Genomic DNA, 25,003 nt, shown 5'->3' with positions numbered 1-25,003 from the left:
CCTCTTGACTTTCTTCTTCCTCAGGAGAGACTAATGTGGAGGTGGCTGAGCTGAGTGGGGCATCAGGCAGGGTCTGGGAGCCTCTCATCCTGTCAGGTTACATATTTTCTTGGTCCCACATGGGGATATTCTGGCAATCTTGTGGACATAAGGTTTGCCAAATAAATAGGTATTTAGTGAATTTAAAAATACACCTTTTCTGGGCTTAAGAGGGCCCATTTGTGATTTGAACAACTTCTTCTTCTTCTTCTTCTTCTTCTTCTTCTTCTTCTTCTTCTTCTTCTTCTTCTTGTTCTTAAGATTTTATTTATTTATTTGACAGAGAGAGATCACAAGTAGGCAGAGGCAGGCAGAGAGAAAGGGAAGAAGCAGGCTCTCTGCTGAGCAGAGAACCTGATGTAGGGCTTGATTCCAAAACCCTGGGATCATGACCTGAGCCAAAGGCAGAGGCTTTAACCCACTGAGCCACCCAGGGGCCCCTGATTTGAGCTTCTTGCCTCTCATGCAGACACCCTTGCTCAGGGTTCTGTCTGAGACACTGCAGTGATCCTGAGGCCCTGGTTTTTGTTCCAGTTTGAGAAATTCCTATGGCACTGTCTGCTCCCCCTTTGTCATCAAGGAGTGCTTCCTCTCTGCCAGGCTTGGGCATAGGCAGTCATGCTCTGATGTTTACACCCACCAAAAAAGGGCTGAGAAGTTGGCTAATACAGTGCATTGTGCTTTTGTTTTTGTTTTGTTTTTGCTAAGGACAAGAGTGATGATTAACATTTTTTTTTCTTCTGCTGAGAGGGTTTTATAAAGTTCCATTTAAAAAAAAAACTTTCAAGGATTTTATTTATTTGAGAGAGAACGAGTGGTAGGGAGGGTCAGGGGCAGAGGGAGAAGCAGACTCCCGGCCGAGCAGGGAGCCTGACATGGGACTTGATCCCAGGACTCCGGGATCATGATCTGACCTGAAGGCAGATGCTTAACCAGGTGAACCATTCAGGCGCTCCAAAATTCCATTTGTAGGATGGAATTGGTGGGGAGAAGGAAAGCATTTGTCAGCCAGTGTAGGGAAAATTTCTACAGATGGTTATTAGAATTATGTCCCCTTGGAAGAGCATTAAAAGTTATAGCTGCTTATGTTTAGGGTTATATTCCAAATGTGTTTTGGTTTAAAATTTATAATACATTAGAGATAATTTCATGGTGCTTCCTAAGACTTGTTCAGAGGAATGCTTTCCTTTGTGGGATCACTAGAAACAAATGGTCTCTTGAGGTAAGAAAAAGTGGTTCAGCCAGTAGGATCAGACCCTCCTCTTCTGGCTGAGGCTTCAAAGAAGCTGATCTAAGGAGAGACACTGATTGATGTAGGAACAAGGGGTGGCAGCAGGGACATGGTGAGAAGCCAAGGCAGGGCTCTGCTTGTTCATGGAAAAATAGGGGACATAAGTGGCCCCCCCGTGGCTTCACTTGGGGAATCAGCAGCCTAAAAATATAGGGGAATATAGAATATAGGGGGAATATAGAAACCATCTTTTTTAAAATTTCTTTTCAGCGTAACAGTATTCATTGTTTTTGCACCACACCCAGTGCTCCATGCAATCCGTGCCCTCTCTAATACCCACCACCTGGTTCCCCCAACCTCCCAACCTCCCACCCCCCGCCCCTTCAAAACCCTCAGATTGTTTTTCAGAGTCCATAGTCTCTCATGGTTCACCTCCCCTTCCAATTTACCCCAACTCCCTTCTCCTCTCTATCTCCCCATGTCCTCCATGCTATTTGTTATGCTCCACAAATAAGTGAAGCCATATGATAATTGACTGTCTCTGCTTGACTTATTTCACTCGGCATAATCTCTTCCAGTCCCGTCCATGTTGCTACAAAAGTTGGGTATTCGTCCTTTCTGATGGAGGCATAATACTCCATAGTGTATATGGACCACATCTTCCTTATCCATTCGTTCATTGAAGGACATCAAACCATAAGATACCTGGGAATAAACCTAACCAAAGAGGTAAAGGAACTGTACTCGAGGAACTACAGAAATTGAAGAAGACACAAAAAGATGGAAGACCATTCCATGCTCTTGGATCGGAAGTATAAACATTGTTAAAATGTCTATACTGCCTAGAGCAATCTATACTTTTAATGCCATTCCAATCAAAATTCCACTGGTATTTTTCAAAGAGCTGGAGCAAATAATCCAAAAATTTGTATGGAATCAGAAGAGACCCCGAATCGCTAAGGAAATGTTGAACAACAAAAATAAAACTAGGGGCATCATGTTACCGGATTTCAAGCTTTACTACAAAGCTGTGATCACTAAGACAGCATGGTACTGGCAGAAAAACAGACACATAGAGCAGTGGAACAGAGTAGAGAGCCCAGATATGGACCCTCAACTCTATGGGCAAATATAGAGTTCAGGGGGTCATTATCGTCACCGCCATCTTTGACACAGGAGGAGAGAGATACTCAGAGCATAAACGTATCCTCCAACCCAGAGTCCAGGATGGGTGAATAAAAGAATGGGCAATTGGTAAAAACTTCCATCATTTCTCCCTTTGTACATGGTATCCAATTATTTTTTGACCTTTGAAAAAAATTTTTGAAGTGCCTATGGTTGAGATTACTCAATGGTACTAAGCCATAGAGGGAGGTTGGAAGATTTAGACAAGCTGGTCTTCAGATCCTCAAGCTAGTAATAAAGCCATTTTGCTATACAAATTTGGACGTACACCAAAGCCACTCTGATTTTTCGCTCTCTGATGACTAGAACTGGGTAAGCTCCATATGATGCCCATGATTAATAGTGAGAGTGGTGATGATGTGGCTTGAGGAAAAAAAAAAAACCCTGAAATTGTGAAACTTTAGATTTATGAAGTACTGAGATCCCTTGTTTAAAACCTTTAGCAACTTGACAGATACCCTGCTGTATATGGGCAATGTCATAGATCTCTGTCTAATGAGCGTTCAAGGGAATCACTAATCTAAGCCCGGGAATGCCGACAAAGGCTGATTCTTATCACTCTGAGAAATGTGCAGGGACTTTGGGGTCAAATTTCATATTGGGATAAAATAAAATTGTCATCATTCTGTTTTCTGCGGTAACTGTATTCTGGCTCTCCATAAGAAGGTTGTCATTTATGACATTGGCCAGAATGTCTTGAGTTTGTGTAGCCCATGGTGGGACCACACATAGTAGGTGGTCAGTATGTTCTCACTTGCAGTTTTGAAACTGATGGCATGTGAGGCAGTTCCTGGTGTAATCTACACTCTGAACATTCTCCTGCCAAGTGGCAACTGTTTAGTTTTGTTCACTAAAGACTGCTAAAAAGTTATGGTGATGAGGTGGACATAATCTAATATTATATTTGTATAACATGTTGCTTTATAGTTTAAACACATATTATTTTATTTAATCTAATTCTGAAAACAGTCCTATGAAATCCCAGGAATTAAGGAGATGAAAGGGTTAACCCAAGCATCAAAATAACCTTCTTATCTTGTGCTCTTCCTGCCTCACTGCCAGAGTGGTCCGAAGTAAATCACTTTGCCTCAATGGTCTTGGTTTCCTAAGCTAGGGAATCAGGTAATCAATACCTGTTTCAACAACCTTAGACCCACAGAAGTAGCCAAAGAAAGGCTAAGGAGGGAAAGCAGTAGTGTCAATTTTTCCTTGCTAGAAAGCTACAAAGTATAGAGATGTCCTGTGATTGGTTTTCTTCTTCTTCTTCTTTTTTTTAAAGATTTTATTTATTTATTTGACAGAGAGAGATTACAAGTAGGTAGAGAGGCAGGTAGAGAGAGAGGAGGAAGCAGGCTCCCTGCCAAGGAGAGAGCCCAATGCGGGACTTGATCCCAGGACCCTGAGATCATGACCTGAGCCGAAGGCAGAGGCTTAACCCACTGAGCCACCCAGGCGCCCCCCGGTTTCCCTCTATCTGCTGCCATCTTTCTGTAAAGTTACCTATAATTCTTTGTTGCTTTCAACACTCCCTGATCATGACCCCGTAGAGGGGTGGAATAGACCTTGGACTCTTGGTTTGGGATTTTTGCTATCTATGTTGAATTTGTCTTCCTCTTTTTTTTTCCTGGGCTTATTTCTGCATTTTGGATCTACCTCTGAACTCATTCCTTTGCTACTTGGTCCCAGTCTTCTTTCAGAACCCTGGCCTTTACTCAATCCCAAGGATCTATCTGGAAATTTGATTCTAGACTCCAGCAGTATGTCCTGCTATTTTCTCATCCTCATTCCGATAGACACCTGGTTCATGTAGCCAATTATTGGGAGTACAGCCCCTGGTGTTTACAAACTTCAGACTTTTCTGCTTAGTTGATAAGTACAAAGGGCTATTTCTCTAAAATGGTTTTTCCCGTTTGAAGAAAACCCAGGAATGTCTAGCATAGATGTTATCTGTTAGAAGCCATAATGTCCTATCTGAAGAGTTCAGTCTATCCACTGTCTCCAGCTGTCCCGACATGCTGTCAGAACATGTGCAACAAATGTCTTCCCTTCCCAGACTCAGAGGCAGGGGAGTCTGTACAGCGGAGCCACAGATGGCAAGGGAGGTCCAGTGATGTGATTGTGGGGAAATTGATTTGTAAACATTCCAGTGAGAATGGCTTCCCTTCCGAATGGCTATTTTGGAGCCTGTTTCTGTGAAACAAGAATGTGTTCCATTAAATATCATCCTGATTCACAGTTATCTCTACTCTACCAGCCAAACTACTTACAAGCAAACGAGGCGACTAAGTGGTTTCTAGAAAGGAGGCAGGTTTGTGCCCAGACATTGCTATTTGTCCATGTGTAGAAAGAAACCTAGAAGAATGTCTGTTGGTGATTTTACAATTAAATTCTGATTTTTCTCGGTGAAGAAGAAAAAAAAGAAGGACATCTCCAGTTGATATACTTTGAAGAAATGTTAACAATGTACCCACACAGCAAGAAGAAGCATGGAAACCTGCCTTTCTGAGAGCTCTCTATATTTGTTAGGGCCTGAGAACCTGCCAGCTGTCCAGAGGGGTGGGCCCACAGAATTAGATACTCTTCTGGCCACTTACTTGTCTGAGCAGGAACATTCTGGGAACAAAGAGACGTGGATACTAGTGCTGGGCTTCTAAAAGTGGGTGAGTCCCCAATTCTTCTGGAAACTTGATATCCTCATCTGTAAAATGATGGGTAAGGAAAATTAGAAAAAAAGATATTTATGGCTTCCTCCTGCTCTAAACTTTGACAATTTTTCTGTGCTTCCTTCCCTCCTTTACAGGGAAGTATAACTTCCTGCATTCAGAGGTCAATGCTCTATCTCTTACCCCTCTCTGCCAAGGGAGTTGGGCAGTTTCTCTCCACTGAGGCACCCGCTAGGTAAACACATGGTTGGCCAGATCCACCTGGCATTGGCTAATCTCAAATATAAAAGTGATGTAGCTTCTTTGGGTCCTAAAAAGGGAGCTATTAAGAGCAAACATATAGCTTTAATAAATTGCTTTGTGTTTCGTACCTTAAAAAAAAAAAAAAAAAAAAAAAAAAAAAAAAAGGCCAACCATCCATTTTGCGAAGGACTCACTCAGGATGCTACAGATACTATTCTAACTAGATTTACTGAATATTTAATTGAATTATTTCACTAATTACGGATGTCTGACATTTCACCTCTAAGTGAACTGCAGAAGACTGAGTGGAGTCCAAGTTTGTTCTTTCTCATCTCTAAGGCATTATTATCTGTCCTTCAGCCAAGAGAGGCTGACCACACTTACCTCACCCTCCCTCTTGCCTGTTTGGATGACTTCCTCATTGTCCCCAATGATCTGTTGGAATGAACCAGCTTTGAGGGGTCTCTGCTCCTTTCGAGCACATGATAGGAACTTGCAGACTCCTGCTGGCAGATAAAGTTGCCAGCATAATCTCTAGGGCTTCTGGTTCTCATAAACTCCCACATCTACCTACCCTTCCACCTACGTCTCCTCCTGTCTGCACACTGGGTGCACCAGTGCATCCCCCAGGGCTTCTGCAAAGCCTCCTCCCAACCCCCACTCCTTTTCGTTATCCCTCCTTCCCTTTCTTGCTGCCTTCCTCTCTCCATCCCTTTCTCACTACTGCCCTTTCTCCTACCCCACCCCTTCCTCTGTTTTTCACCTGCTCACAGCCATATCCAGATGGCAAGACTATAGACAATCTCTCTGGACTAGACATCGTTATTGTTGGTTTCTGCACAACGACAGTGTCTCTCCCCCTTTGGAAAAGAAAAAGCCTATCTCAGAAAGACCAGCACAGCAGTGGTACTGTTCTCATTGGCACAACTCTGATGACAAGATCAAAGCCATCCAAGTCACTCCTGTATTCGAGAGCCAGGACAAGAAACAGAGGGCACACTTGAAGGAGTAATTGAAGGGCAGTTAGTAACTACCCTATTTGCAGAGGAGTGAGCAGTGCCGAGGATGCGAATAAAGGATGCTGACACTGAGGAACTAGCAGCGGTGGGAAGCCATTACCACCTTCGCTCTCAGGGACAAGTGAAGACAAGAACTGAAGCCACAGGTGGGGTCACCTGACAGGAGCTGCAGCTGTAGGGAGGCACTGGGGAAATAACTATCTCCAACTCCCTCGGCTTCCACCCTCTGACAGCCTGTTGGCGGCTCTCCCCGTCATGGCTGAACCCATCAGGAAGCCAGAAGGCAAGGAGGTCCAGACATGCATCTTGGAATTGGCCTCCTGGAGATGGAAGGGGATGAAAAATAGGTCTGGGGGTGCAAACAGAGGCCATCTGGTATAGTCAGTTCTGTTTTTAAAAATTTTGCTTCTCATTTAATTTACTTAGATATGTGATACTTTACAGTATCCAATATTTCTGAAAACCAACCAGTAGGAAGTCTGAAGAGAACTCAATTGTTTCTTTTTTTAAAAAATAGATTTTATTTATTTATTTGTGAGAGACAGAGAAATAGAGAGAGAGAGCGAGAGGTAGAGCACAGAGGGAGAGGGACAAGCAGAGTCCTCACTGAGAAGAAAGTCCGATGTGGGACTCAATCCCACTCTGAGATTATGACCTGAGCTGAAGGCAGACACTTAACTGACTGAGCCACCCAGGCGCCCTCTTTCTTTCTTTTTTTTTTTTTAAATCTGCAATGTCTTCTGCAAAATCATTTATACAATAGTCTTTTAGTTAAAGAGCACTTTTCTGGAGAAACTTAGTAAAAGAAGTATATATCTATTACCAAGGTTTTAAACAAATTTCTACTCTATGATCCAGCAATTGCACTACTAGGTATTTACCCAAAGGATACAAAAATGCAGATTTGAAGGGGTACATGCACCCTGATGTTTATAGCAGCATTATCCACAATATCCAAGCTATGGAGAAAGCCAAAATGTCCGTCAACCAGTGAATGGATTAAAAAAGACGTGATGTATACACACACACATGCACAATCACATATATACTCAGTAGATTATTATTCAGCCATCAAAAAGAATGAAATCTTGCCATTTGCAATGACATGGATGGAGCTAGAGTGTATTATCCTAAGTGAAATAAGTCAGTCAGAGAAAGACAAACACCATAAGATCTCACTCATATGTGTAATTTAAAAAAGAAAACAGGTAAGCAAATGGGAAAGGTGAAAGGAAAAAAAAAAGGAGAGAAGGAAACAAGCCATAAATGACTCTTCTTTTTTTTTTTAATGACTTTTAAAATTTATTTATTTATTTATTAATTTAATTTATTTATTTGACAGGCAGAGATCACAAGCAGGCAGAGAGGCAGTGGGGGGGAGGGGGCAGAGTGGGGAAGAAGGCTCGGCACTGAGCAGAGATCCCGATGTGGGGCTCGATCCCAGGACCCTGGGATCATGACCTGAGCCGAAGGCAGAGGCTTTTACCCATTGAGCCACCCAGGAGCACCATAAATGACTCTTAATGACAGAAAACAAACTATAAGTTTGATGAGGGGAGGACGATGAGGGATGGTCTAGAAAGGTGGTATGGATCAAGGAGGGCACTTGCTGTGATGAGACCTGCGTGTTCTAAGCAACTGACAAATCACGGAATTCTACTCCAGAAACCAATTTGCACTGTGTGGTAACTAACAGAATTTAAATTAAAAAAATAATAATAAAATAAATTTCCACCTGTGCACTGAGACTACTCTCTATTAACAATGATTTACTATGCCTACTACACTGGTTGATTGGAATTAGATTTTATAAAATGTCTTAAGCTTCTAGAAGAAACTTCTTCTTAAATGCAGAGTCCTATGTGTGCAATGATATAATGACATGCAGTATCTAGAATTTCAGAATGTATGCTCATTGTTACAATTATACCTCTTAGACATTTCTATCCTGAGACTCTCTCTGGCCAGAAAGGTACAAAATCATTCCGCTGAGTAAGATATCAGGAATTACTACCCATCATCAAAGTACAATACAGCCTTACCTGTAGGGTATTTCTCCCAAACTTTTCCACTCCTGCTCTCTCCCTTGCTCTCCACACCTCCTACCTCCCTCCTCTCTTCTTCTCCTTTTTTTTTTTTTAAAGATTTTATTTATTTATTTGACAAAGAGAGATCACAAGTAGGCAGAGAGGCAGGCAGAGAGAGAGAGAGGAGGAAGCAGGCTCCCCGCGGAGCAGAGAGCCTGACACAGGACTCGATCCCAGGCCCCTGAGATCATGACCCGAGCCGAAGGCAGTGGCTTAACCCACTGAGCCACCCAGGCGCCCCTCTTCTTCTCCTTTTTAAATAGAAAGACAAACTTTTGATAACAAGAGCATTAGTTACAAATTCAAGCATCCCAGATATATGCATCTTAATATTTTTGGACTAGTTTAAATAAATAAATTTTGTTGTAACTGGAGTAAATTATTTTTCAATTGGCATAAATTTTAATTTTCATATTGGTGATTTTGATGGCTTTGTATCATTAGATTTCTTCAATTTGCTAATAAGTTTGTTGTGGTTTTTCTTGTCATGCTGTGTTTTTTTTTCTACTTGACTTCCCTCACGCTTCCTTTTTCTCCATGACCTTCTTTATTTGCCTGGCGGTTTTGTGTTGCCTTGTGGTTTGGTCCCCAGGCCTCTCACTTCTAGTGTAAAATCACTTCTAGATAAAAAGGCATTTTGAGGATCTTATCTCCTATAAATATTGGGGACATTGCAGATGTTTCCAAGCCTTCCAAGTCAAGAGAAGGTTCTAAAGCAGAGGAAGTAGGAGGACAAAGGTACCAGTCTCATAGGCAGTCATGCATTTCTAAGTTGCTTTTAGCAGTGGGCCGAGGTACTAATTTCACTGTATCCTTGTCAGCATTTAAAAACTGTGTGTAATTTCAAGATAAATATGTACAAAAGCATTTCTTTGAAAGTTGTTTTAATTTAAGAATAAATCAGGTGTGAGAAGTTAAAGGAAATCTTAAAGTACTAGATGGTTGAACAGGACCTGGAGAAAACTGATATTCTACAACCATTTCTTTTTCTCTCCCAAAGAAAGTACAAATATCAGACACTAAAATGTGTTGCATTTCTTCTATAGATTCTGGAGGGATCTTAAACACTATAGGCTTACCAAAGTCTACATATAGAAGTTCTTGACTTTGCCTTCTAAACTGTGGGAGTCTGAGGTAGGAGGTCTCTGACCCCTGAAACTTAAGTCTTCTTTGTTTCTATGATATGTGTTCTGGAGTTATTTGGAGCTCTGAGTCAAGAAAGTAGTTTCATGTTATGATACCAAGAATATATGGCAATGTATACAACTCCTGAGTCTCTTAGAGGGAAGTAATAGATATTTTTATTCCCCAGTTATAAAACATCCCAGCTGTTTGGTCATTGAATGTGATTGGGTTTTCAAAAGCCATTATGTCTCAAGAGTAGAATATATCCTGGTTGTTACTTCTGAATAATGACTGAGCTGGTGGTTTTGAGAAGCTATAAACCACATTCGCTTTACCTGCCCAAGAACTAAGAACTTGCCAAACTAAAATATATAGGGGTGTTTGGGTGTGTGTGTGTGTGTGTGTGCGCGTGTTTTACAGTGTGGTATTTGGCTGAAAGACAGGGCTAGTAGAGAAAAAGAGTGGAAATTTTAAAGACTTTCAAGATCTAGTGGCAAAGGCATGTGACTCAGAATTCTGCATTTCATTGCCCCAGTGGGATAAATCATTTTTAAGAGAATTCTTTGTGTTTTTGATCAATCAGTTTCATTTCTACTCCCTGTCCACTGCCATTCTCTTCACCGTCTGACACTTATCTCTTTGATTCAGTTTTCCTCTTTAGGGATAACTAGAAAAATGATGTTCCTATTGCTTTGGTTACAACCATGGCTAATGGAATGCTTTCAGTAAATTCTGTTTCCCTGCATCTTCTTTTATGTTGTATCCCAAGGTCTGTTTGCATCTGCTTCTTCTTGTTTGACAAGCCAGAGTGCCTTCTCCCAGTATCTTGTCACCTGGTATCTGTTAGGCTCCAGAACCAATGTGTTTTTCTTTTAAAAATATTACAGATGTACTTGGGGGAATGTAAAGAAGGGCCTGAGGGTTTCAGAAAGAGCGATGACATAAACAAACACTGTCAAATGAAACTGCACAGGACCATTTGCATCAGAATTTGAACTCCCAAACTTTACTGGATTTCTTTTGCTCATCTTGGGTCCCAGACTGTTCCATGGATTCCCTGTCTTCTTGAATTTTTCCTGTGGCGTGAGGTCACCTGTAGTGTGACATCCTGGTATCCTGCCCTGGATTCTAATGGGCACACTTGACTTCCCACCCAGCCTTCTAGGTGCCTTCATCTTTGTCTCATTGAGTCTGGACTTCATAATACGGACAGCTTAGCCCTGTCTAGCCTACACTGGGCAATTCCTCTTGGTTCTCAGTTCTTTGTTTACCTTTGATTTTGCCATTTAGAGGAGGTATGGGGAAGTTGTGTGCCGGATCTCTTTTCTTTTCTTTGGGAAGCATCTCTTTCAGAATTAATCTGTGTTCTGATTTCATAACCAAACAAACACTTCCATGCATACTCTGTTTCACATCCATATCATTCATTGACTCACAATTTCTATACTTTATTTATCTGCTGGCATAAAATAATTTTAGCTAATTATTTGTGTTATATTGGTCTTTATAATCACTGATAGCTTCTTAGCCAGCAAATATTCATTATAATCGTGTGTGTGTGTGTTTATCAATTATAGTTTTTATTTTCAAGTATCATTAACTAACTTTTACTTCTGAATTTGTAAAGTGCTTGTCTTCTGACTTTGTCTATGGATTAAGGTGTTCCATCTAAGATAGAAAAAAATCTCAGTTTCCTCCAGAATACCAGTACCTCTATGTCACTGTTTCTGGCAAACCATCTCTGGAAGGTAGATCGAGGAAAGTTCCCCATCTTATCTGAGTGTTTCCCATTAAGAGCTGGGCATTATAAATACAGGAAACTTATAAAGGAATATAAATCTCCTTTGAAATTTAAGATGGTCACCTGTTTGGAACTGGGATAATGCCAGATGTTATGTCTTAGAGAGGTGCCAAAGCATATGCTAGGACCACAAGCCTACTCCAAGTGATGGTGTAAGGAAGAAGAGGAGTCAAGGTAAAGACTTAGAAAATTTTGTCTTTCAAAGTATTGCTTGGGAACATCCTTGCTCATTTCACTTGAGTAGGCCACCTGTTGCACACCCTGATAGCACCAGATACCCATCAACCATTGCTGTCACCTCACAGTGAATAGTAGGTATAATTAGTAGGATTGGTTATGTGATATCTAGCTTATTCTCCAGACAGAAAACTCTAGTAGGTAAGATACTAGTTCTTTTCCTCATCATTGTATCCCTAGAACCAAGCATAGTAATTGGGAACATATTAGGAACATGGTGCATATTTACTGACTGATTGAATAATTGAAGGGAAGAAGGAAAAAAGAATATTTCCTTCTTGGAGTACATGCATCTAATTCTCCATTCCTCTGTCTAATGAGGAGGGATTTATGCAAAATGTTCTTGGTCTCTTACTCTGGGGCTTAACCCTCCCTAATGAAGTCAAGTGAATTTCTTTGTTAAGAGGCGACAGTGATTGGCAAATGGAATCAACTAAGCAAATAGAATCCACTCTTCTCGAGCAGTGTGATGGCTGCGATCCCCATCACACATGTTTGCTCTGTAAACTCCATATTTCCTTCCAGTGCACAAGTCTAAGATCTAACTTGGGCACAGGGAGTATGAGGAAGTTCTTTGTTATGGTATTCTAAATCATACCATCCAAAATTACTTTTATCAGGAGTTAAGATGACATTTTGATCCTCATCTACCTGGCTCCTTTTTATCTCTCTCTTAATTGATTTCAAACTCAGGCAAGAAACAGAAGTCTCATTTCTTTGGCTACCTAAAACCCCTGTAGTTCTTATGCATAGAGAGAATCCAGGAAAAAATCAACATAGATACATCCTGGGTTGAAAAGTTTTAGCTCCAAGGGGGGAAATGAAATTCAAGACTGGAAACAGAATAAAGCTTTGAAAACAAAGGATTTTCCTTGGACCCGGAGACTCCGTTAGCCTCCTGAAATTGTGTATAACATGTTTTGTGTACAGGATCCAGAGGTTTCATCAGATTCTCAAAAAAGTTGCTGAACCTCTATTTTAAGGGGCCTTAGGTAGACCTTATCTCCTGACAACCAGAAATTTGGCCTCATCTTCCCACCCTTCCTGCTGCCTGAAGCATCTTGCTGGTCCCCTCACCATACATTCAGAGCTCAGTTTGAGCCCCAGCCCAACTCCCCCGCAACCCCCCAAGCCTTCCCTGCCCTTCCCTCCCAGCAGGCAGGGATCCCTCCCACCTCTGGCTCTGGTCCCCTCGCTATCTGCTTCTCTTGTTCTCTCAACTGAAGCATGTGCTCCTGAGAGCAGGGTCAGGCTGTTCAATAGTTGTTCTGTGTCACCCAAACTGCCTGGCATACCATAGTCATTTCTGAATTCCACTCTCTTGCCTGCCCTAATATGATCCCTAGGAGGGATTCTTTAAATGTATCTTTCAGAAGAAGGAAACTCTCAGAGAAACTGTCTTCTCTCCAGGCAAAAGCCAGGAAACAGCAGAGCTAGGATTCAAACTGGGGTCTCTGGGTCCTAGTTCAGGGCCGCTTCCTCTCCCCAGTGCAGCTTCCCATGGCAGAAATTGCCCCTAACTTCCTACCCTAGAGCTCTTCTCTCCAGTAGATATGTTTTTGTTGGGAAACACTCCTGCATGACCTTGATTTTGAGCTCTCTGGATCACAGAGTTAAGAGAGGGCTATGTGAAAAAAGAGCACTTGACTTTCTTGCATAGGACACTGAAGAGAATTTGCAATTGAGTTGCCCACCCCCCACCCCAAAGAAAAGGATGACTACATTTTGCAAAAGGTAGGGAAGAATTACATACAAACATGACCAGTGAAACGTTCCCTAAGGAGGGCTGGACAGAGGATTTTGAACAGGAAGGTTTCATTTTTCCGTCTGTGTGTGATCTCCTGTCCTTGGTTCAGCTGGTTAAGAAAAGTCACTACACACAACAATCTCAGGGGTCAGGGTAAGGTAGTGATCTGTATTTTAGGTCGGTGAAACAGAGGGAAGGGACTCACGGGAGGGGAGCAGGGGATGATATACCAGAAGGCAGTGCGGGCGGAGGGGGGGGGCACAGGGACAAGGAAATTAGAATAGGAGGGGCATGAGAAGGTTACCCCCAGAAATTTGCAAGTGTCTTGGGGAGAACTTTGAACCACCTCCAGGTGAGGGCCAGAGAGTACATCTAATTTTATTTAGATCTTCCAAGTCAAGGTGACCTCGACAGACATTCAGATGCCAACAGCTCTCTCTACATTTTCAGAAGGAGGCTCCGTAGGTGGATGACCAAGGAAGCACGATGTTCTATGGCAAAAGAAAAAGAAAAAGAAAAAGGAGTCTTTCCATTTCCCAAAGTCCTTCCACATTTTGGAGGAGAGAGGGTGTTTGCTGAAAGCTTTCCCGATGATGACAGTTGCATGAGCTGCCAAAGAGCAAACTTGATGGCATTTAAAATGCATGGGATTGTCCCCAGAGCAGACATATGGATGTTCTGATGCCTCTTAGCAAACTCTGGGGATCAGTCTCCCTCAAAGAACCATTCCCAGGTCTGAGATAGGTGACAATGCGCATGTTGTAATCTCGAGAACAAAAGCCTATCACGTTCCAAGGTGGTTGTTCATCTGCCGGACAGGAACGGAAAGTGGGTGGGAAGTGAGGAAGTAAGGGTTTCTGGCTGCTGATGACCCGCGCAGGCTGAGGAGGGACTGCAGGCGACTCTTCAACTTTCTGAGCCCCCCGCCCCAGACTCCCTGAACTTGGCTCCTGCAGCTGCTGACAAGGACCCAGGGAAGCAAAGAAGGGCAGCTCCCTTAGCTGCATCTGGAAACTCTGAGGCAAGCTGCAGTAGCCATCGGATCCCTAGCCGGAGTCAAGGGCAGAAACATGGCTCTCCCCGCAGAGGCTGATGGCACCAGAGCAGCGAGTTACATTCCCTTCAAAAGGACGGATGCTGCAGCTTCCTCCACTGCTGTCTTTCCTCCTCGCACTGGCGGCTCCCACGGCTCCTTCGAGGCCAGGCACCGTGTCTCCGGGCTTTTCACACGCCATCTCCCGGAATCCTCCTCCACACCCGCCGGCAAGGGCGCTCTCATCCGTCCAGCTGTCCGCAGGAGGAAACGGAGACTCCGAGACTGAGATGACTCGCGTGCCGTCTGAGGAGGTAGCTCAGGAAAAGAAAAGGAAAGGAGCATAGGATTTGGGAGGAAGTACTGAATGATGACTACGAACAAGGGCCTTCTGCTCAGACCAATCCGAGTCGGAAGCCTGGCTGGGCAACTTCCGGGCTGTGTGAACTTGGGCAAGTCCCTCAGCTGCTCCGAGGCTCAGTTTCTCCACCTGCCACGCGAAGACAATCCCGCGGCCTCTTCCAGGCCGCCTGCGCGGCAGGAGATCCAGAAATGTTAGCCAACCTTCTCCCTGCTCTTATTAAATGACGGTGGTTTCTCTCTCTGCTCCCGAATCAGGGAAACGCGTCCTCTGCGTCCCTACAGGGTACGACGGTCTTTAAGGTAGTTCGTTTTGAAGCGTCTCTTAAGGTTTGCGCAGGACGTGGCTCTGGAAGATGGTCCGTTGCCCGCTGGGGGAGACGGTGGTTAATGGCTAACGGCCTGACCGCAGTCCTGCTAGCTCCGATTCAGTCTCTGTGTTTACCGTCCGGGGAGAGACGCTGTAGCACAACCGAGACCGCCTGGAGTTTGCAAAAGGAACACGAGCGACCGCTGTGGCCGGGATCTGTGGCTGTGTAACCAAACACCTCAAACTCCAAACAAAAATTATGGCTTAGGATTTTGTGGCTCCTCGGCTGGTGTCTCCCGGGCTCGCTCCTGTGGCTGAAGAACGGAATGGAATGACTGGCTAGTTCAAGGTGACCTGACTCAGATATCGGGGGGGTTGGCGCCGCTTGTCAGCCCGAGCAGCTCGATCTTCCCCTGCTCCGCCGTTCCTCCTTGGGAGGATTAATCCTCTTCCTCACAGCACGGCCGCCTCAAGGAACAGAGCTCCAAGAGCACAAGCGCCGGTGCGTCAGCGTCTATCGAGTTCCTGCTTGAGTCATGATTGTTCGCAGCCCATTGGCCAAAGTGAGTCACGTGGCCAAGTTCCGAGTCACGTGGGAGGTGACGTAGACTTTATCCCCGGATGGGTGATGTGGTGAAGAATTCTGGGTATTTTGAATCCATCACGATTACAAGTATGAAATGTAAAGTAAGTAAGTAAGTAAATAAATAAAGTGAAGGCGTCTGGGAGATATAAGAAGAACAAAAAAGACTCCAACCCGTCGTGTAAATATTTCTGGTCTTTCTTGCCTCTGAGAGAGTTCAAGCCCTGCCCTATCCCATTTCCTTTCCACCAGCCCCTGGGCCTGCGAACTTGGTAGGAGCCTTGTCGGTCTCCTTCCTTTGTGTCCCCTGGCAGGTTGCGAAAGCTCCATCTTACATCTTACGTCCTCTCCTTTGGGAACTGCTGTACTCCTTTATTTCTTAAACTTTGTTCAGGGGACTTGACTTGTATGGCCTCCCCACCCCCTGCCCCAAGGCCCCTCCAGCCCAGTAACTGGACTCTGCTTCCAGGACTGAGGGCTGTGATGTAACTGACTCATCTGTTACTACTACGATAATTTTTCTAATTGACATTGCAATGTAATTATTACTTTTTGTAAATCCGATTAACATTTTGGAGACTACTTTTTTTTTTTAAAAGATTTTATTTATTTACTTGACGGAGAGAGAGATCACAAGTAGGCAGAGAGGCAGGCAGAGAGAGAGAGAGGAAGAAGCAGGCTCCCTGTTGAGCTGAGAGCCCCAGGCGGGGCTCGATCCGAGGACCCTGGGATCATAACCTGAGCCACCCAGGTGCCCCAGGAGACTACTTTTTAAACTTATTTTAATTAATACAGAAATACAAGTGTTTCTTATAGAAATAGCTTATTATTATACTTACTGTTGCCTCACATGCCTTTTTAACTAAAATTATAAACATCTTTCCAAATCTCTTTCTGTATAGGTGTTTATATAAACGTTAATATAATCAACACACATTATATAAACAAGAATTTTGAATTTTTAAGATCTAACTAAAATTACATTTGTGCAGCAGTGCTAAAATGTATTTAATCAATCTCCTGACAATGAACATTTAGGTTGTCGTTATTTATTTTACTAGAATAAACCATGTTGCAATGAATATCCTTTATGTATAACTTAACAAATTTATTATGATTACTTCCTTAGTACATACTCCTGAAAATGGGATCACTGGGCCAAAAGATAAATACAATTTATACAACTGACTTTGCCAGCTTGCCCATTAAATAATTTTACAGATTCATATTCTCAAGAATTATGTGTAAGAACAAGAACACCCCCTGTCCTCCCAGCTTTCTTGTGATTATGTTTAAAAGCCCAAGTTTTGGGGCGCCTGGGTGGCTCAGTCGGTTAAGCCGCTGCCTTCGGCTCAGGTCATGATCCCAGTGTCCTGGGATCGAGTCCCGCATCGGGCTCTCTGCTCAGCCAGAAGCCTGCTTCTTCCCCCCACCCTCTCTCTCTGCCTTCCTCTCTGCCTGCTTGTAATCTCTGTGTCTGTCAAATAAATAAATAAAATCTTTAAAAAAAAATAAATAAAAGCCCAAGTTTTGTTTTGTTTTGTTTTTCTAAGACAACAATCTAAACAACAACAAGCTAAAACAACAACAAGCTAAAAATTTAATATTTTAGCCCAGGGAAAGGGAAAAACCCTAAACAACTTAATTTTCCAACAGCCTGAGAGCAGCTGCGCTGAGAACATCCCAGTCCAAGGCTCCCTGGAGACTGAGAGGAGGGAGAAGTCAGAAGAGCAACTGAAGGAAAAGTCCAGTCCCCTGCGCTTAGCGGAACAACAGGCTGTTACCTTCCGATCAGACCTCACACAGAAGCCCCCAGGACCAGGTCAGGGCACATCCGAGGGCCAGACTCTGCTGACACCTACCCCCAGCAGAGGGACCCCACTTCAGAGACTGGGATATTTTTCAAACCAAATTCAAATTCCTCAGTGTCCTGGGATGAACATAAGGTACCAAAATAGCTCCATCTCCTGTGGGAAACTATCATTTCCATTCAGACCTGATCACTGTTTCAAGCTTTGGGATTGCTACAGCTTGGCAAGGAAAAAGTCCTAATTTATCCTTTAACAAGCTGAGCAGAAGTATTCCAGAAACCCACCATGGTTATAACTTTTCCTGCCACGCAAAATCCTAAACTCCATCTCCTTTTCTCCTTGGTTTCCCCCCAAACCTCCCTCTCCTTACACTTAGAACTTCCTTCTACTTACACGCAGGACTCTGTGATAGAAAACAGTTAAGTATTTTGACATTTGGGGCTCCTTCCAAATAGTACTAGAAAAGGGATTTTTATCTCTTTGTTATGCTGTAAGCATCATGATTAATGTCTGAAGTAAGTCTGGGGATTTTTTTGTGAAGGTCTTCATAGGGCTTTGCTTGGGATCTTAACTCTAGGGGAGTCCATGTGCTGGGGCTAGGGCTGGATACTGTAAAAATTTTACTATTTTGCTTCCATTTTGCTTATAAAATATTGTAAGTGTATATTATCTCTTCTAGCCCAGGGGCAACTGCTGAGGAAGCAATGTGTCAGCTCAAGTCTTACCCTCTAGCAACCTTTTGGTAAGGTGAGGACCTTCTAGAAGTCTGAGTATCAAAGTAAATCTTCGTTATAGTAACATCTTATTTCTTCATACTTGAATGCAAAAATTTGATGGCTTTTCATTTATATTATTTATTCATGTCAGAACAAGAGGTGCCCTTAGAAATCAATCTTCTAATTAAAAACCCTCATTTGGAAAAAACTGCAGCCCAGAGAGAGGACATGAGGTGCCCAAGATCATATATATCTTGTCATTACCAACCAAGCTCTGGACCGAAGTGTAGCCTTATGATGTGTGGTGAGAGGTATTTCCTTTGTCTCCTTCTTAGAGCTTTTCAGTGGACACATTTTCGCCTATTTCTAAGTGGTCTTTAGGTACCTGGAGCAATGCTGGGCATTTTACGGTTTATCACACCAATCATCCTCGTAATTCTATCAGTACCATCATCCTTATTTTACAAGGAAGGTTTTGGAGATGATTTATAAGTTGCCTGATATGATGTATTCATTTTTTATGGCTTCCATAAAAAATTACCACAAATTTAGTGTTGTAACACAAATTTGCCATCTTATTGTTTGATAGCTCATAAGTTTGAAGTGGATCTAATTAGGACAAAACAGGATGCCGAGAGCATCGTTTTCCTTCCGGAAGGTTCTATGTGAAAATCTGTTTTCTTGCTTTCTCTGGTTGCTAGAGGCTTCCTGGTTCATGGGCAACTTCTTCAATCTTCACAGCCAGCAACAATGGGCCTGACCTTTACATTGTATCTCTCTGATCCTGTGTCTTCCATCTTGTCTCTCTCTGACTACAGCCAGGAAAGGTTCTCTGCTTTTAAGGACTTCTGTGATTATTAGCTCAGGCTCACTCAGATAATCTACAATCTTTCCATACTCAGGGTTTATAATCTAGTTGCAAATCCATTTTTTCCACATAGGGTAACATATTCATAGGTTAGAGCATGGACATGCTGGGGGAGGTCATTATTCTGCCTACCCTCGTCTACCCTCTGGTCCTCAAAGACAACTGACCTACTGCAAGATTCATTCTTCCTATGTCAAGGTCTCCAAAGTCTCAACCTATTATGTGAAAGAAGCTAGCACGTGGCAGGGTAGGTCTCTGGCTCCAAAGCCCACTTTATGCTTGGCCAATGGCCCATGCTGCCATTTTACTAAAACATGGAGATGTACTTCTTTTACTGATTTGCATGTGCTCCCAAATCACAGAGAGTTAAACCATCAGCTCTGTGAAGACAGGAGACTATCTAGTGTGTTCATCATTCCATCCCAGCACCTACAACACAGCAAGCACTAGAATTTTGCAGAGCACATGTATGTTGAAGAAAGCAAATATTTAAGTAAACCAATGGCATAAACACTGTATGAAGACATATAGTTGTTACTTATTTTCCTTGTTGCAAAAAACCTTGTATTCTTAGTGTTTTTCAGGGCCATTTGAAAATAGATTACAAACCTTACCAGAGCCAAGGTTGCTCTTCCAGGTAAACTTATCATCCTGCCTATGCTCCATCTGGGTTTTAATTACTAGTAAATGTCTTTTCAGGCATTGTGGTTCCTACTAAAATTAGATCGCAGCCCATGGATTCTGTTTTAGATTTAAATGCAGCCACTGAAATTAGAGATTGCCAAATATTTGTTATTCTCAGTCTACTTGGGTATATTCTGGGTGTAAGCATCCTGATTGTTTTTGTAGGTAGAATACTGTCCTGTAGTTTTTCCTAACATCCCCTCTGTGATGATTTCTCTGATGGAACACAGGAGAAAACAGTATCATTTTCCTTAAAAAATGAATTAAAAAATAATTTAGCTTAGGGGTGCCTGGATGGCTCAGTCGGTTACACATCCAACTCTTGATTTCGGCTCGGATCATGCCCTTGGGGTCATGAAATTGAGCCCCGCATCAGGCTCCAAACAGTTCAAACTTGCTTAAGATTCCCTACTTCCCTCTGTCCCCTCCCCCACCTCATGCTCCCACTCTCTGTAAAACAAAATAAATAAATTTAAGAAAATTAGTTTAGATTAGTACTAGCTAGGATTGAGAGTGGGAATAAGGATTAACTGTAAATGAGCACAAAAGATTTTATAGTAGTGATAGAAATGTTCTAAAACTGGGTTTTGATGACAGTTGCACTACTGAGTAATCTCTTTGAAGATTATTAAATTGCACACTTAAAATAAGTGAATTTTTTGGTATATAAATTCTACCCCAATAAAGTTGTTAACAAAGCAATTTGCCTATCATCCACTCAAAAGCATTGTCCATGTTTTGTGTTAAATATGATTTTTTTTTTTTTTTACCAAAACAGTCTCTAAATACAGTTTTCATGATAATAAAACCCAAACTTCTTCAACTGTATCTTGGCCCTATTAGTAAGAAATGCTGAGCATGGTCACACTTAGCTGCTCCAGAAGTAAACATGTCATGCTTGCCTTTTTCTTCCCAGACAATTTAAGAGCAAATAGACATTCATTCTTAATCTTTACAAGATTTTGATATTTGGTTTATCTTAAATTTATCAGAGTAATTGCTTTGATATGATTCAGAACCATAGATTTTTTTTTTTAAAATATCCTAGGATTCATTTCAAAGGAATAATTCAACCCCAGTCCATCAGTGTGCTTCTATAGAGACAGTTCAGTTTTTAAGACAACTGGAGCCCAACATGCTTTTATATTACACAGGAGTCAGTTAGACAAAAACAGAAAACCCAATACTTATCAGCTTTTCAGCATTTGTGGACCTGAATGTCGGCCACTTAAATGCATTTATGGGCCAATATACACGGTATCTAATATAGAAACATGTATGCTATTGCAAAAAAAAAAAAAATCTTTAAGGGATTACTAGGTTTAGGGGCACCTGGGGGGCTTAGTCAATCAGGAGCAACTGACTCTTGATTTCAGCTCAGGTCATGATCTTGGTGTCTTGAGCTGGAGCCCTCCCTCAGGCTCTGTATTGAGCATGGAGGCTGCTTAAGATTCTCTCCCTCCCTCTCTCTTTACATCTACCCTCCTCCCCCATCCTGCTCACTCACGTGCTCTCTCTTCTTTCTGAAATTGTACAACTAACTCAGGAGCTTGAAGGATGATTCTGTGTTCCTTAGACAGAGACTTGGACTGGCCCTTTCCTCATCAGAGAGAACATATGGTACAACGTTAGAGTCTCTAGGCTTGGTTCCTAGGGGGACCTTCTGCTTCATTTCTTGCTCTCTGCTTTCTAGTCCAGTTCTTCTTTCCCATGAGGATCACTGACATACCTGGTAGAGGTAGTAAAAGTGCAGATTCCAAACCTATGGAAGCAGAATCTCCAAGGTAGGCTTCCAGGACTCAGCATCTTCAACAAGAGCGACAGGTCATCATTATAATGCACGGTAATATCTAAAATATTTGATCTGAGAATCTTGCTAATATTTGAAGATTCAATATGGACTCCTCAGATTTATTAACACTCCAAGAAAAAGTGTTTATCAAGCTTTAATGTGCACATGGATCACCTAGGGATCTTGTTAAGATGCCGACTCTGATTTTAGAGGTCTGGAGAGGAGCCTGCTTTTCTGCATTCTAACGAGACCCAGGGATGCTCATGTTGTCGGTCCATGGGCCAGACTTGGATGAAGGGAGTTTCAAAGCATATTCAGGCCCTGCTAGAGGATCAGAATGCCTCCCAGAGGACAGAGCACAGCAGCTGCCCCAGAGACCATTCTGCGTGAATACCCTTCCATTTTGGAGTGGGAGCAAATGTGTTTCCGGGAATCTGGGCTCAGTGTAGGGACATGATGCCTTTCTTGGGCTGCATAGAATAGAACCAAGGAAGGGATGAATGTCCCTGCGGAGAGGACATGAGAGGCATAACCTGGGAGCAGAGCCATTTGGGAGGCCTGCCTCATCACAAAATGTAAGGGCCAGAGAAACAAAGCATGTAAACATTGGAAATAGATTCTGAAGATGGAGAACAAAGCCAACATGTCTGGACATTTGGGCAGGACATGCCTGTAGGATTTTGTAGTTACAAATCCTTCCTGGGGAGGAAGCCACTATGAACTCAGCACCCTTTGTTCAATCCTGAATGTATAATGTTTATACTTTTATGGAGCCATAAGTTATTTCTTAAATGATCTAATTATTTGAAGGAGTAGTTCCCAAACCAAAATATGCCCCAGAAACAGCCAGGGAACCTGTTAGAACTAGGGCCTGGAGCCCACGGTCTGAGAGTTTGACTCCAGTGTGTCTGGAGAATCTGTATTTTAACAAGCACACAAGGTGTTCATGCTGCAAGTGCCCCAAGGCTCACACTTTGAGAAAAAAGGACTGCAATGACAAAATCACCCTTGTGACCATTTGGCCTTTCTCTGGTTGAAATTCAGAGCATTATTTATCCTCCAGGAAAACTGAAATGTAGTATTGTATATCTGGAATAATACATAGTAGCAATGAAATGAAATAAATAGTATTGATTATATCATTACTCTGCAGTGTGATGTTGCTCAGTTTTCCTCTCATACCTTAGCTTTTTCTGCAAGAAGTCCTTTCCTCCGGCCACACAATAATAACTACTGGTTGTGCGCGTGTGTGAGAAAGGGGGGAGGGGAGAGAGTTTATAATTCTATAGTTAGAAAGTTCTTTTTTATTATTTTATTTTATTATTTCATTGTATTTTATTTCATTTTACTTTTTTGAGAGCAAGACAGAGAGAGCCAGAGAGAGTGCACAAGTAGGGGAGCAGAGGGGCAGAGGGAGACGGGGAGAGAGAGAAGCATAAGCAGGCTCCATGGCCAGCATTGAGCTCAATGTGGTCAACCATGAGGTCATGACCTGAGCTGAAATCAAGAATCAGACGCTCAACTGCCTGATCCACCCAGGTACCCCAGCAAGTTCTTTTTTTTTTTTTTTTTAATACCAATTGTCTCATTCACTCTTGAGAACAATCTAGTATGATAGCTATTGTTATTTGGCCCCTTTTTACAGATAAAGAATCAGAGTCAGAGAGACTAAGGAATTTCTATAAAATCACATTATAGAGAGTCCCTGACCCCAGATCCTACACTCTGACCATGACACTGGATGCCTGTTGATATTGGCTGGAAGGGTCAGGGAGCCACAGCATTTTCCTTTTCTCATAGCATGTGTGAATGTGAGTTTTGTGTCTTCACACCTGGTTTTTCTGTGCAAAAGACGTTATTTAGAAGCAATTCTGGTTTCAGATAGTAATACTCAGTTTTTTGTAGTTACAAATCCAAAAATCTAGTTCTCTTTTTAGCCTTTTAAGTTTACTTACAAATATTATTATATGTTTTATATATTTAGCACATTTAATAATCAGTTTGAGTTTTAACAACCTAATTAAATTACCTTTGCATTTCAAACTATATTTATGTGTTTAATAATCTGGTTTCATTTAGAAATACATCAGTTATCTGAAATAGAAATAAAACCATCCCAAGCACTTAAATAGCTTAAAAATCTAATAAATTAAACTTATGTTTATGGTGAATTTGAACTCTCTTAAATATTCTAACATTGGAATATAAACTTGGAAATTGTTCAGTTTTAGAGAAAATAGGCCAATTAAAAAAGTCATTCTTAAATATATAAATGTTAAAAATGTCATTTTCTTGTATATTTACATATTAGTTCTAAGTTGTCTTGGTTTAAAGATGCTTACATGCTAATTAAACAATTACATCATCCTAAGCTACTTTGGGACATACCTCTCATGGCAATAAGTTTGTACAACAAAAGATTTTGGCCCTAAAACTGATCAGATTTTTTGTTAACAACAATGTCCAGGCCTGGGCTCTATTTATATCTGTAACAAGTCCTCTGTAATTTAAAGGAGCTGGTCACAGAGATTTCATTTCTTAAAAAATATAATTGACTTAATTCTTCTAGCCATTCAAGTAAATCTTCCTCTCCATGAAGGTGAGATTTTTGCAATTTTAGCCCTTAAGACATTTAAGCATCTCCTATTCTAATTAAAAAGATTTTCAAGCTTGATCCATTTTAATTATTTTTATTTTTTCTCCTTGATTTTCAGGGTCAAAACTTTCTGGACGATCTGAGGGGTTTGAAGACATTAAAATTATTTTTGATTGAATTTTAAGTTATCTTTCTTAACTTTGACTAGCAACTCCAGATTTTAAGATCATTGCCTAGCATGTTGGATACTGACCAGTTAAGTGAGAGGAACCATTCAGGTGGACATATGAATATCCACCTTTATTACTGGAAAAGCTGAACTGAAGAACCCAGCCTGAGTTGGCAACCATCCTCCCTCCCAAATGCCTTCCCCACCCACTTCCCATCCAAGACCACATGGGACCACAGGGGTCTGCCCTAACTATGACATCAGTTAGGGTTTCATATTCTCAAGATGCAGGGAAGAGAGAAAGACCACAAATGGAGGGGTATCGCTTTTAAATATTAACTACACCTAGGCCAGTCACATGGCATCCTCCAAAGATGTACATGCTCCTCCAGAAAGGCCAAGAATTTTACTCTCGATAAGAATTCCATTGATTGGGGCGCCTGGGTGGCTCAGTGGGTTAAGCCTCTACCTTCGGCTCAGGTCATGATGTCAGGGTCCTGCTTCCCCCTCTCTCTCTGTCTGCCTCTCTGCCTACTTGTGATTTCTCTCTCTGTCAAATAAATAAATAAAATCTTTGAGAAAAAAAAAGAAAGAAAGAATTCCATTGATAGAAACACGGTGAAAGGGCATTGGGAGTCCCTCTAAAATTCTGAGTCCTACATAGGAAAAACATTTTTTAAACTGCTTTGAAAACAAAATGGTTC

The 25,003-nt window shown here is 42.0% G+C and overlaps 1 long non-coding RNA gene across 1 annotated transcript; it reads left to right on the top strand.

Moving 5' to 3' along the window:
* Nucleotides 1–15,312: 15,312 nt before the first annotated feature.
* Nucleotides 15,313–24,539, top strand: LOC131807345 (uncharacterized). Its single transcript, XR_009344411.1, has 4 exons — nucleotides 15,313–15,767; nucleotides 17,320–17,485; nucleotides 18,154–18,221; nucleotides 24,249–24,539. It is a non-coding gene; the product is annotated as an uncharacterized LOC131807345 (long non-coding RNA).
* The last annotated feature ends 464 nt before the right edge of the window (nucleotides 24,540–25,003 follow it).

This window comes from Mustela lutreola, chromosome 9 (genome assembly GCF_030435805.1).
Source record: "Mustela lutreola isolate mMusLut2 chromosome 9, mMusLut2.pri, whole genome shotgun sequence".
In the NCBI taxonomy this organism is placed as follows: Eukaryota; Metazoa; Chordata; class Mammalia; order Carnivora; family Mustelidae; genus Mustela; species Mustela lutreola.
This window is presented reverse-complemented; position numbering and strand designations above follow the sequence as displayed.